This window comes from Camelus bactrianus, chromosome 12 (genome assembly GCF_048773025.1).
Source record: "Camelus bactrianus isolate YW-2024 breed Bactrian camel chromosome 12, ASM4877302v1, whole genome shotgun sequence".
NCBI lineage: Eukaryota > Metazoa > Chordata > Mammalia > Artiodactyla > Camelidae > Camelus > Camelus bactrianus.
In genome coordinates this window covers 53,122,570-53,135,778 of record NC_133550.1, presented here as the reverse complement: position 1 = coordinate 53,135,778, position 13,209 = coordinate 53,122,570, and the positions used below count along the sequence as shown (strand labels likewise).

Here is a 13,209-nt window from a genome sequence, read left to right as displayed (position 1 = left end):
TTAAAATGCAGAAGGATTGACTTCCATTTTTCCAACTTTAGTGATATTTTATTAGCATCATTAATTATTATTCCATTTGTTCAGGTGTTCTTTTTTTATAATCGGTTTGCTCTTATGACATCTTGAATCTTCTGAAGTACTTACCAAATTTCACCAGAACCACCAATAACAAAAACTATAATTTTAAAGGGAAATCAATACCCATTTAGATTTATAATTACATAAAAGCATTTTTCACACCTACAAGTTAAAACTTGGCTCACACGTCAGAAATTGTCACTCAGACACATTTTTCAATGAATTTAGGACACCTTCTATGACCAAGGAAAGTACTGGAATCTATCTACTTGTTCAGTTCCAGGGAGCCAGTAAACAAAACGCATTTTCCCTGCCTGAGTTTAGAATCAATCGAAAGAGAGATGCAGGAGGCCAGTAAATCAAGATGGAAATAGTACAGATAAGGTAGGTTAGAGAATCTGGCTTTGTATCTGCAGTGGATTTACTCAGACCTCACCTTTGATTAACACAGGCCTCCTCACAGGCACAGGCCCTTCCAGACCCCCAACAGGGCAGAAGGCAGACCCGGGCAAGTTCTGGAGAAAAGGGAACCCAAGAAGGCTTTGTTTGCCTAATTCTCTCTCCCAAACTCCTCAATCAGATACATCACTCCTTCTGCCCTGGGGTTAAACAATCCAGTCTGAACAAATAAAGCAGGTTTTTCTGGTGAAGATTCTTCTACAGGGAAACGTGAGGCCCCTTTGTAATGCTCCCTATCGCCTCATCTCCTTCCAAGCTCATCCCACAAGGCAGGTCCTGTTATCCCCACAGAGCAGTAAATGACTAAACATGGACTCAGTCCCAGGTTGTAGGATTTTAGAACAATGACCTTCATACTACCCAGAGGTCTGTCGTTGAAGGGAATAATCCCATTTAAATTCCTTGGGTAGGCAGTTAGAGAAGAGGCCCACAATGAAAGAGCCAAAAAAAGGCACCATAATGGAATTCAGAAGACCTAGATCACGGTTGCAACAATGTTAACAACTGTTGGCCATGGTCAAGTCACTAAATTGTTCCTTAGTGTTTTGATCTGTAAAACTAGTTTAGCAAGTCCATCCTACTACCCAGAGGATCAAATGAGATATTTCATAAAAGCCCTTTGAACCAGCATCATGCTACAGTTAAAAAAAATATGGTTATTAATTTGGGATGAAACTATAATTTTAAGAATGTTAAATAAAACAGGGAAGCCAGACTGCGTTTCTGAATATTTGTATTCAAACAGCAGATGCTTTAGAGGCTAACAGAGGTGGATTTCAATCCCAGAACCCTCCACTCAATACCGGAGTAAACCTGGACAAGTAATTAAATCTTCCTGAACACTGAAGAGGATCAGAATCCTCCGCACTCAAAGGATGTCACTTTGGGCAAAAGGATTATTTTGAGCTGAAGTCAACTGAAAGTCAACAGATGCAGGAAGAGTTCTCTGCCCTTCCCTTATTGCTTATAAGCAGGATATAAATTTCCCTTTGAGAAAGATGCCTCCCCCATTCATACCAGGGAGAGATGAGCAACCCCTGTAATCAAAGATGAGGCATTAACACCCAGATGAGTTGCACAAACAGAATTTGCTTCAGTAGCCCTTCTCTTCTGTTAGTTTTTCCCATATATTTTGTAGTCACCTCCCCACAATTTATCATCCCTTTAAGCCCAAATTTTCTTTCCTTGGTTAAGAAGGGTATAAAAGTTCCCAAGGACAATGGTTCTTTGCGTTTCACTTATTTTCTGTAAACTCCTGTGCATGTAATTTTTTTTTTAAATTCTGTACTTTTTTTCTCTGTTCATCTGTCTTTTGTTAGTTTAATTCACAGGCCACCATGGACAGAACCTAAGAAAGTAGAGGAAAAGTTTTTCCTCCCTGACAACCTCCTTCTGAATATGTGAATAATTATATGCTGTTTACCTAATGGAGTTTTGTAAGGATTATATAAAGGGCCTATCATACAATTTACTCAGTAAGTATTAGTTTTCTTTCTTTTTCTTGTTCTAATCTAAGGACCAACCTTGGCTACAAAAATCTATATCTTTTTATCAAGTGGTTTTTATGCAATGTATGTATAAACCATTTGACTGAATCATTAAAAAGTTAGCTTTTTTGACCAGTTTGTTTTTTTTTTTTAATGCTGGATTGATGAACCAATCAAATAAACAAGATTCTATGACTCAGCACTGCAGAAGAAATTAGCAGCCATCTTCGATATCCTTTAATAGCTGTCTGTATTATCTGAATTTTAAAGTATTAGATCTTATCAAAATAATTTACCTATGTAGCAAGAAGTCTATTTCTGTTAGTTCCTAGCATCAGCACATAAGTATATGTTCATCATTAATTTAGTCATTCAATTAGCAAAGTTTTATTAAGCAACTGCTATGTTTAGATATTGAATTTTATAACACTGGGGACAGGATTTTATGATCTAGTTGAAGCTATATCCCAAATAAACATAATAAAAGGAAAAATGTACTTTAACAAGGAACAATATTCTATGAAAGTTACATAACCCAGTTCTTGATTTCCTTATCTGTAAAATGGAAATAACTTTGATCCCATAGGACTGTTACAATCATTATGTAAGATAATGAAGTTGACATTTGAAAACTGATTTCAATGCTCACAGTCCCGTCAGCCTGGGAGGGAATATACCCCTTAGTGGAGACTTTTCTTTACCCACTAAAATCTAGTCTCGTTTATGTCCTGGTGCATGGCTGCTGTCCTAAATTCCTCAGCCTTCTGCACATTGAGATGCAACTGTGTTACTAAATTCTTGCCAACAGAACATGAGCAGAGATGACGTGTACTGCTTCTAGGCTTGACTTTTAAGACATTTGATTTGCCTTCTCTATATTCTCATTGACTTTCCAGCTACAGAGCCTGGCTTGGTGGCTAAGGGTTTTCCACAGTGTGGACAAGGACATGCCCCAGGGGGTGATGGAGAAACCTAACATTTGCCTTGCTGACCTGGACCACCTCCTTCATATTAGTTATATGACAGAGAAATAAACTCTATATTCTTTATGTTGCTGTATTGTTGGGTCTCTGTTACAGTGTGGTCTCATCCAAGCCAGCACAGCTTGGTCTAAGAATTCAGCTGGGCTTGAAGCTTTCAGATGTGTCTCTGTGTAACTAGGAGTGTAACCGTAAGAAGTAAGTGGCTCAGTGATTAGTCGGTTTCTTATTTCTGGCAGTCCTAAGCAGATAAAACTGGAAACTGGGAGGTAAAAAGATAAAGGAAAGAAATGAATACCACTCTTTTAAGCTATTGTGAAGTGTTCATTCCAAGGTAAGTGAGGCAACATGGCAAACTATAGATCAATTATGGGGAAAAAAAGTCTTTCTCTCCTGCCTTGCAAATTTACTAGATGGTATAGTCTTAAGGAAGTAATATTTTCCTTTTGTGTGCATTGGGGTGGGGTGGGGAGCAGCAGTATTTGTGTGCACGTGTGTGCATACTTGTGAGGGACAGACAGAGACACACACACACACACAGAGGGACAGAGATACAGTGAGACCAAGACAGAGAGAGAGAAAGAGATAGAGAGATGGAGAGTTAAAAGAGAGACTCCAAATCCAATAGTTACTCTCTGGATAACTGGAGAAAAAAATAAAGAAGAGGGTCTAAAACTCATTCTGGTGGAGAAAGCTCAAAAGGTACCACACTAGAGTGTGCGCACAAATTTCTGCTGCTCTTCAGGACCTGGACTGCTGGGTGATTCTCCTGGAATACCACCACAGACTGAATGTTTGCATTATCTCAAAATTCATACTTTGAAATCTAATCCCAATGTGATGCTGATCCCAAGGTGAGGCCTGTCAGGTGATTAGGTCATGAGGATGGAGCCCTTATGAATGGGATTAGTGCCCTTATGAAGGAGACCCCAGAGAGCTCCCTGGCCCTGGTGCCATGTGAGGACACAGCAAGAAGATGGCAGTCTGTGGGTCAGGAAGCTGGTTCTCGCCAGATGTGGAATCTGCTGACCCCTTATCTTGGGCGCCTCAGTCTCTAGGACTGTAAGAAATAAATGTTTGCTATTTAAGCCACACAGGATATGGTATTTTTGTTATACCAACTTGAAAGAATTAAGCTGGACACCACCAACCTTACTCCACAGAACACACACACACTGTTCTTTGGGACTTGAAGTGACCAAAGCCACCATTGGCAGCCTGAGGTAGACCCTGAATGCTATTCTATACTGAGTAAGTCAAACTCAGGGGAAAGAGTAAGGATCCTGATATAGGTTCTGTGGGTGTAGGATGAGTAAGCAGATGGGTAGACCTAAGGAGAGGGGGACCAGATGAGGAACTAGAGAAACCTGCAAAGAGTCCAGAGCAACCCAATCCAATGCAGTAGCCACTACCTCATGCAGTATTGAGCACTGAAATGTGGCTGGTCTGAACTACGGTGTGTTCTAAGCACAAAATATACACCAGATTCCAAAGACAGAATAAATAAAACATTTTAGCTACTTCATCAATAGTTTTTAATGTTAATTACATGATGAAATGATAATATTTTGGATACATTGGAAATAAAATACATTATTAAAATTAATTTTCCATTTCTTTTTACTTTTTTAATGCAGCTACTAAAATCTTTAAAATCATATTTCTGGCTTTCATTACATTTCTGTTGACAGCACTAGACTAGACCAGAGGTCAGCCAACTTTAACCCACAGGCAAAACCCAGCCCAGTGCCTACTTTCGTAAATAAAGTTTTATTGGAACACAGCCAGGAATATTTGTTTGCATGTCATCTACGGCTGTTTTCTCTATAAGGGCAGAGTTGAATTTTTGCAAAAGAGACAATCGATTCAAACCCTGAACTATCTACTCTGTGGCCATTTACAGAAAAAATGTGCCAACCTCTGGTCTATATTATGGAAAAAGCATATGTTAAGCATACAGTCTAAAGTTACTTTCCCGTGAATCCTAGAATGTCTTTTAGTAACCCCAACTTAAGGGAAAGCCTGAAACAACTATATAGGCTTCAATAGGATGTAGGGGAAAATAAAATCAAGAAAAATAGAAAATGTGAGACCGGTTCCCGCCCCCCTTTCTCCTGCAGGCATCTGTGTAGGGGCAGCTGTAACCTATCAAGGGATGTGAGGTGGAGACCAACATCAAAGTGTGTGTGTGTGAAGCGGGTATGAGTCCTGTTTGAACTGAAAATGATAGGGAGGGACCCCATGCAGACAAAGAGTTCAAAAGGAAAAGCTTCAAAAGCAAACTTACAGACTCTACACAGGACAGAATAGAGATCCTGGCTCTGCCACTTTCTAGCAACCCTGCTCAAGATTTGTGAAGATGAGGTGAAATCACGCTTAAGTGGCTTGCAGAATGCCTGGCACATATTAAACACTTAGAAGCTTATGATTGTTTTCTTTTATAAACAGAATACTGGTTGGTTAACAGAAAGAAGTAGAAATGATCTTTATTTGGAAAAAGAATAGTTTTGGAGAAAACTGGAAAAGCCATAAGGAGGAAATATAATTCTTTTTGTTTCTAAATTCTGCTTGACTTAGTAAATTAAACAAGGCTGATGATTAACAAAGGGTCCCTTGGCTGTTGACTGATGCTTTTGATCCTGCCTTCCTGTCCTCCTGCCGGTGACACCGAGGTCTGCAGAAGGGATGGTACAATGAGGCCTGGCCCTAAATAAAGATGAAATGCTGCTTGAGATTTGCCAACAGATTCCTGCTTTCTGAAATTGTCCCTCTCCTCTGCCGGCCTCCTGTGAGGGGCTACTCCATATCTACTGGGGCCTGAAATCCACCACCACCCTTCTTCCCCAGAATTATTCTGAGTTGTATGATATAACTGACTCCAGAAGGTCACGGCCACAAGATTTCTACTTCTAAGGAGAAGGATGTTTATTTTGTTGTGTGTGTTTGGGGTATTTTGGGGGCGGGGGGGGGAGTAGGTTTATTTATTTATTTATTCTTAGAGGAGGTACTAGGGATTGAACCCAGGACCTCATGCATCCTAAGCATGTGCTCTACTATTTGAGCTATACCCTCCCTGCATGTTTTGGGTATTTTTGGTGTTTGTTTTCCTGCTATTGGAACTTGATTTGTTTCCTATTTCTAGTTAAATGGTTCAGAACCCTCTTCCCTGAGGCTGGGACTATTTTTGTTATTGCCTGTGTACATGGTTTGTGTGTGTATGTGTGTGTGTGTGACCATTGCTGTTAGAGCTGTGCGTGGCAGGCATAGTTTGTTCCAACGTTGTTTCTAGGTGTAAACTCGGAGTCTTCTGTCCTGGATAGTAAAGGGATGCTCAGCTTTGACATTCTGTTTAACTGCCCAAGTTCACAGGTAATACTGCCCCAGAAACCCAACAAGTTTTCTATGTTCATGATCTCTGAACCCTACCTCCCAGGAGCCAATGAGAAAGGCTCTCTGACTATCTTCGGAGACTCAGAACTGCAAAACAAATTGACAGCAATCCTCACATGGCCCCTTATCTGATAATACTCTGTTCTATGTCCCAAATCTACATCCCTTTCTTACATTCTTCAAAAAAAGGGTAAGTGAAAATACTCTGTCTAGGCTTTGGACAAACCTCCTTTGCCCTGAGGATTTCCTGCTGTTGTGCTTAGGCCTCCAGGAGAGGCTTCTCCTTTCATGATACCTCAGTAGATGGGCCACCGCCAGCCAACTTCTGGGGGTGGACATGAGGGAAGGCCTGGCTCTCCAATCTCTTTGAAAAACAGATATCATTTAAAGAGTTTTTCCAGACCTGGTTATAAATAATTAGCAATTGAAACTACCAAAAGCTCCTTCTCAATCTCTGTTTTAGGAAAACACTTTAGTAGATAATAATAGTAAATACTGATTAAGCTTTTACCAGCGCCAGGCAGTGGTCCAAATGTTTCACACATGCCTACTAACTTTCACAACCTTTGAAGTAACTTCTGTTATCATTCCCATTTTACAGATGAGGAAACTGAGGCACCAGGAGGTCAAATTGTTTTCATAAGGTTGTGAAGTTATTAAGTGTAAGAGTTTGGCTCAAGAATCTAATGGGGCTCATATAGAGGAAACACTTTTATGATTTTCTTTGATAGAGACTGGAGAGTGTGGTGAATAGTACATAGAGCTTTAGAATTAGACAGCATAGGTTTTAAATTCCTATTATCCCCTTAGCAGCTGAATGCTTTGGGACAAGTAAATTCATCACTCTGAGCCTTACTTTCCTCATCTGCATTTGAAAATAACAATACCTTCCTCATAGAACTATTGTATAGATTTAATAAGAAAACCTGAGCTTTGTAGAGACCTGGTAACATGGCATTATTGTTGGAATGAGAAACCGTTCTCAGCTGTCAGGACAGAATTACTTAGGGCGTGACATTTATAAGAGGAATTACAAAAGTATACATTTCCACTGCTAGTTGGACAAATTACTTCCCTCAACTCTACCACCTTAGAATGACCTTGGTATTTTGTAAAATTCTAGGAACCATCCCAAATTGGCAGCCAGTAATTTTAATCATTCTAGAACAGTACTGTCCAATAAAACCTTCCACAATGGTTGAAGTGTTTCATATCTGCACTGTTCACCATGGTAGCCACAAGCCACATTATGACTCTTGAGTTAATGTGGCTGCTGTGACCGAGGAACTGACACTTTAATTTAATTTTAATTAACTTTAATTTAGAGAGCTACATGTGGCTGGTGACCACCTCATTAGACAGCGTAGCTCTAGGGGATCCAATCACTCTAGAAAAAAATCTCTAGGCATTATAAGTTTTTATTTCCTGCCCTAAATGAAGGATAGGAAATAAAGTTGCTCAACTGTTTACTCTAATGCACCATATAGGTAGAGCCTAGATGGGATCGAGGTGTGATCTGTTCTCACCCCTAAACTGTAGATCAATTAGTGTTTTGAAGCATGTCAGCTTTCTTTCATAATCTGTTTACAAGTTTCAGAAACATTTATTTTTGTATTATCATTATAATGCTTTATTCCATCATACTGGGAGTACAGGTAGGAATAAAAGCTACATCATAGACCCGTTTCATTTTGATGATTAATAAGATTGACTGGAATAAATGCTTTCCTGCTATAGAAAACATGTTGGCATTACTCTGTTTCAAGTAGAAAAAGTCATCGTAAGAAACCATCAGACCAACTGGCTAGTTGATGTCAAAGGTCTTGGTGGCCTTTACCCCCAAACTCAAAAGGTTGTACCTGTAAGCAGTTTCCAAAATTTTAACAGAACCCTTAGGCAGACCCCAAAGGTACTCAATTCATTCAGCAGCTCTGGAGGTATTGATTTTACCTAACTTACTGGCAACCCACGATGCCATAATGTTCTGTTCCTCTTTCTTCTTATGTGGAACACAGCTCGGGAATCTCAATCAAGTACTTAGTTAGATTTTTGATAAGGGACTTTGGTTATATTTACAAGCACTCTTGCCATCTGTGCTTCTGATAACTGAGTGGAAATTCTGTCTGGGTCAGAATACCACGCTTGGGATATTCTCTTTCTTAGCCAAACAAATTTGCCCCCTACTACCTGGTATCTAAAATATGACTCTCCCTTTAACCATTCACATAAAGTTATCTTCATTTCCTACACTTGCTAGAAAAACTCACTCAAGAAATGACTGAGATATGTCACTTCATAGAGCTTACCGAGGCCCCTGAGATTGGAAGGAACTGTGTTATCATTACGATGACTATTAGTTTTTTTAGATTCCCCTAGTGTTGCTTCAGTATTGTGAGCTAATAATACTTGCTCTCATTTATTGAGCATTTACTCTTCATCAGAAGGGTTACATAAATTACCTCATTTAATTCACACAAGTTTATGAGCAGGGATTAGTGTTGTATTTTACAATGTGGAAACCAAGGCTCAGAGGGAGTAAACTGCCCAGATCACACAGCTTGTATGGGAACAGCCAGTGGGCACACCCAGATTGTTCTGCCTCCAAAGTCTGAGCCATTAAACACCAAACTATATTCTGTCTGATTAACTGATAACCAAGGTACCTGGCCCATGTAATCTGTTATGTACTAAACATTCTCATTAGTCCAATGTAGTGTAGACATTTAGGGAGCACCCATAAAATAACTCACTAGAACAGCATTTGGTTGTTCCGTGAAACCACAGATGTGGTCGCTTCTGTCACTTGGTGTCTTTGAGTTCAGTTCAAGGAAAAGTGTCTCTTCGTGTACGTGTTATTTTCAGTTAGAACAAAAGCCCAGTATGTTTTCACGTGGGCCCTTACTGCCAAGAAACTTGGTCAAATTCATTGCTGAACTGTCATAATGAACTTAACCTCATGTGGTTAGTGTTATCAATTTGTTTATTTAATATATGATTTCTGTTCTGGTGAGGCCTGTAACCTCCTCCCGGGGACTATGAGCACAACCAGGATGCAAAATATGGTGCTGAACGTGACAAATTTCCTCAGGCAGCTCACAGCTGAATAGGAAAAAAAGAGATTACACGGAGAACAACACAAATAATTCATTGTGGCTCGGTTACAAGAGCCACAAAAGGTAAATGAATGGTGGGCCGGGCAACAGTCCTGGCTTCATGGGCCAGTTAATAAGAAGAACCTCCGAAAGTAAACTTTGTGATCATTAGTCAGCCGTTCTATTGTGCACTAATATTCCACTGTATATAATTTGATAATCAATTCATTAGGAAAAACACAAAAATAAGAGGCATAAACACCCCTTTTACTTGTCAGGAAATACCTTATAAATTATTCTCACATTTATTTTTCTTTCAGAAGAAGTCCAGTTTTTTAAAATTCCTCTGGAAAGCATATAAAGCAATTTTACTAGAATAAAAATAGAAATTGAGCTTAATGCTTTTAAGCTCTGCATTGTTAATTTGGAGAAGACAAAGATTAACAGGGTCTTAACTTTTCGTTTAGAAGCAAACATCACGCCCTAGAAGCAAGCAAAGATTATGCCTTTGTGAAATAGTTAATTCTTACTTCAGAAAGTTATCTGCAAGGAAAACCAGCATCCCCTGCCTTTGAAGGTTTCAGTCTGCCACCATCGTTAAGAATTAAGATAAAAGATACTATCATGGGCTAAGAGTTCTAGAAGTTAATTTTAAGACTTTCTTTTCTACTTAGACCTTGCCCGAAAAGGGGTAAGTATAAATCAATTTTCACATGGGTCAGCCAATGATCAGCAAATACAATGTTAGCACATTAACAACTGTAACAGAAAACCTGAACCCAAAGATGGCTCCCCCCCTTTTTTTTTTCACAGCATTGCCTTTGCTGCCCCTGCTTTGGGATGTTCTATTGAATTTAAGAGAAGCTGAATGTGCTACTTTATCTTTGCTGGTACCTTTCCCCTGTGCTTTCCTTGTGTTCAGAAGTGGAGGAGGGAAGATGCTGTGAAAACAGAAACAGCGCTGAGGTGTGGCCTCCACAAACTGTCTCTTCAGAAGGGCCAACCCTTCCACTCAGTAACCTGGCACCTCTGCCTGTCTGTTCTTCAGCGCCAGACCCCCACCTGCCTGAAATACCACCAAATGCATGTGACTTATGAGGTATCCTCTTTGCACATAAGAGCATCTCTGGAAAGTTTCTTCTTAGCACCTAAGATCAGCTGCACTGAAGTAATGGCAATTTTGATGCGTAGGGGTCGGAGAAGAGAGGGTTTTAGAACACGGAGCACCTTGGAACGTCCATCTGGCCAGGGCAAGAGCCTGAGCAGAGAGCACAGGACAAGTATGTGTGCCCTGGTCACGTGGAGAGAGGTATGAGAAGAGTGGAGAAGGGGTCCAGAAGGAAAGCAGGTGACAACACAAATCAAAATATATCTGTTTAAATAAGTTTTTTTTACATACAGCATTGAGAATAGTGCTCCATATGTAAATAATCAGTATTTACCAGTCATCAGTCCTAGGGCTGGTGAGTTCCCACAACAGAAAGTGCCATTCTTTCTCCTTCTCTTCCCTTCTTCCCTTCTGATCACATGACCTGCTGTTCCCAGGGCTCAGAGATATGACTTGCACAATTCATGGTAAAGTTTTGTTCCATGTTAGGTGAAAAGACTTCAGTCTGGCCCTGGAACCCAAACAGTATTCATTCCATTGTTTCAATGGAAATGATGTTGAGAGGACAGTAGGCTCTCAATGAATCTTATTTAAGCAAAAATATTGCTTAGTATTATTGATGAGGTTCAGAACATAGCACTCCCCAACATGGCTCCTTGGCATTTTGAATATTTTAAGCTGAAGGAATTCAAGAAACGGGTGGTACAGGAAGGACTCGCTGAAAGCAGGTCATAAGACCCTCCTGTGAGAGGTGCCCTTCCTATACCCAGAGGAAAGGAACACCCCTATCACAAGACGAATGGACAGAGAATCCAAGGGAACAGATCTTGCTAAGTTTCCCTAGTTAATACCCTTAGCTCCTGCCCTTTTGTTCTGCCACATTTTTCCACGACTTTCCACTCTTCACCAAACCTAGTTTGAAAACACTCAGATTTGACCGTTTCTCCAGGGCTTCACTTCCTTATGCTGGCTACCATGTCATACAAAACTCATAGTAAATAAATTCGTAGGCTTCCCTCTTGTTAATCTGTTTTTTGTCAGGCTAGTTTATAGGGCCCTACCCAGAGAACCTCAGTGGGTAGAGGGAAAGAGATTTTTTTCCCCTCTCCTATAGTTTTCCAAACAACCAATGTCTATAGTTTGGGAACGAATTACATACGTAGATTAAGGGCTCCTTATATATTGGAAGCTTATTTTACTTACAATCTACTTCTTCTTGCTTCCTGGTTTTGTTTTGTTATCAATTGTGAAAGATCTTTTTCTTTAAACTAACAAGATTCCAGATAAAGAAAACAGAATAAAGATGCTATGCAGAATACAAGAAACGTGGCAACTTGGCTGTCCTGAAGGGTAGATTCCACTGGGATACAGCCTAACTCTTTAATTAGGGCACATGCCCATAGAACAGGAATTAAGGACCTGCAGATCTAAATGGAATAGGCTATATACCTAGCAACTAAAATGTCATCACTCAAAGAAATTTTCAGAGAAACATTTAACCATTTATGTTCCAAAGAAAATTCACTGCAGCTACAAAGAATTTTTCCTCTCAGACTCTGAATGGAACCAGTGAGAGACGACGGCTGCCTGCAAAATAAAAGCCCAAGGCACCACTAGCCCATCTGTCTGTGTTGGTGGCCATAACTACTAGGTTTGTTGATGACAGAATTCATTCAATGGTAACAATTGCCTTCAACACAAAAGAGAGCATAAATGAATAGATGAATCGTGCCCCAGTCTAGGTTGCTAGCCACAGGACTCTAAAAATAAATAAATGTCACCGAGGAGAACTTTAGAAGAGAAATGTTATCTACTAAAAAGGGTACATTGGCCCTCTGTGTTTTTCCAAAGTCATTACTGAATGACTAGGGCAATTCACATGCCTCAGAACTGCACTCTTCATTTGGATTTTGATCCCTAGCAGTATCTGGGTTTAGTATTTTTTTCTTAGAAGGGGAGGACAGGAAGCAGTTTGTTTTCAGGGTTTCCCAGAGTATGCACGCTGACCGACTATACACAAGAGGATGAGTATCACAGTCCTGGAGGGGGGGCTGGGAGGGCCTCTCAGGCCAAGCTTGGAGACATAGCGCCTCACATTTATTCGATGAGCAGCAGAGTGGGAAATAGGGGTTGACCGAGGACTCCTAGGACCACCAAAGACAGAAAGAAATTTAAAAATCTCAGTCAGGCAGAAATAGGTTCAAGATGAGCTGAAAAACAAGTGTTTTTGCCCATGGAGATTTTTATACTCTCTGTTCAGGACCATTGATACTGGGTTTCCATTTATAGTAGTCATATAATTTCCTTTTTATTTTTGGGGGGGGTAATTAGCTTTGTTTGTTTGTTTGTTTGTTTTAAATGGAGGTACTGGGAATTGAACCCAGGACCTCATGCATGCTAAGCATGCGCTCTACCACTGAGCTATACCCTCCCCGCCATAATTTCCTTTTTAAGAAACATTTTAAGTTTAAAAAGTGAGCTGATTTAAGTTAGAATGCATTACTATATTATTTAGGTATAACGAAATTTCTGAAAGTGATCCCTGAATGACTGGCATGTAGGTGCTGAAAGCCGAGGGAGGAGCACTGGTTTTAGTCACTCCAGCACTGCACCAG

At 40.1% G+C, this 13,209-nt stretch overlaps 1 non-coding gene across 1 annotated transcript; it reads right to left on the bottom strand.

Moving 5' to 3' along the window:
* Positions 1 to 12,953: 12,953 nt before the first annotated feature.
* Positions 12,954 to 13,026, bottom strand: TRNAA-AGC (transfer RNA alanine (anticodon AGC)). The gene has a single exon. It is a non-coding gene; the product is annotated as a tRNA-Ala (tRNA).
* Between the last annotated feature and the right edge of the window lie 183 nt (positions 13,027 to 13,209).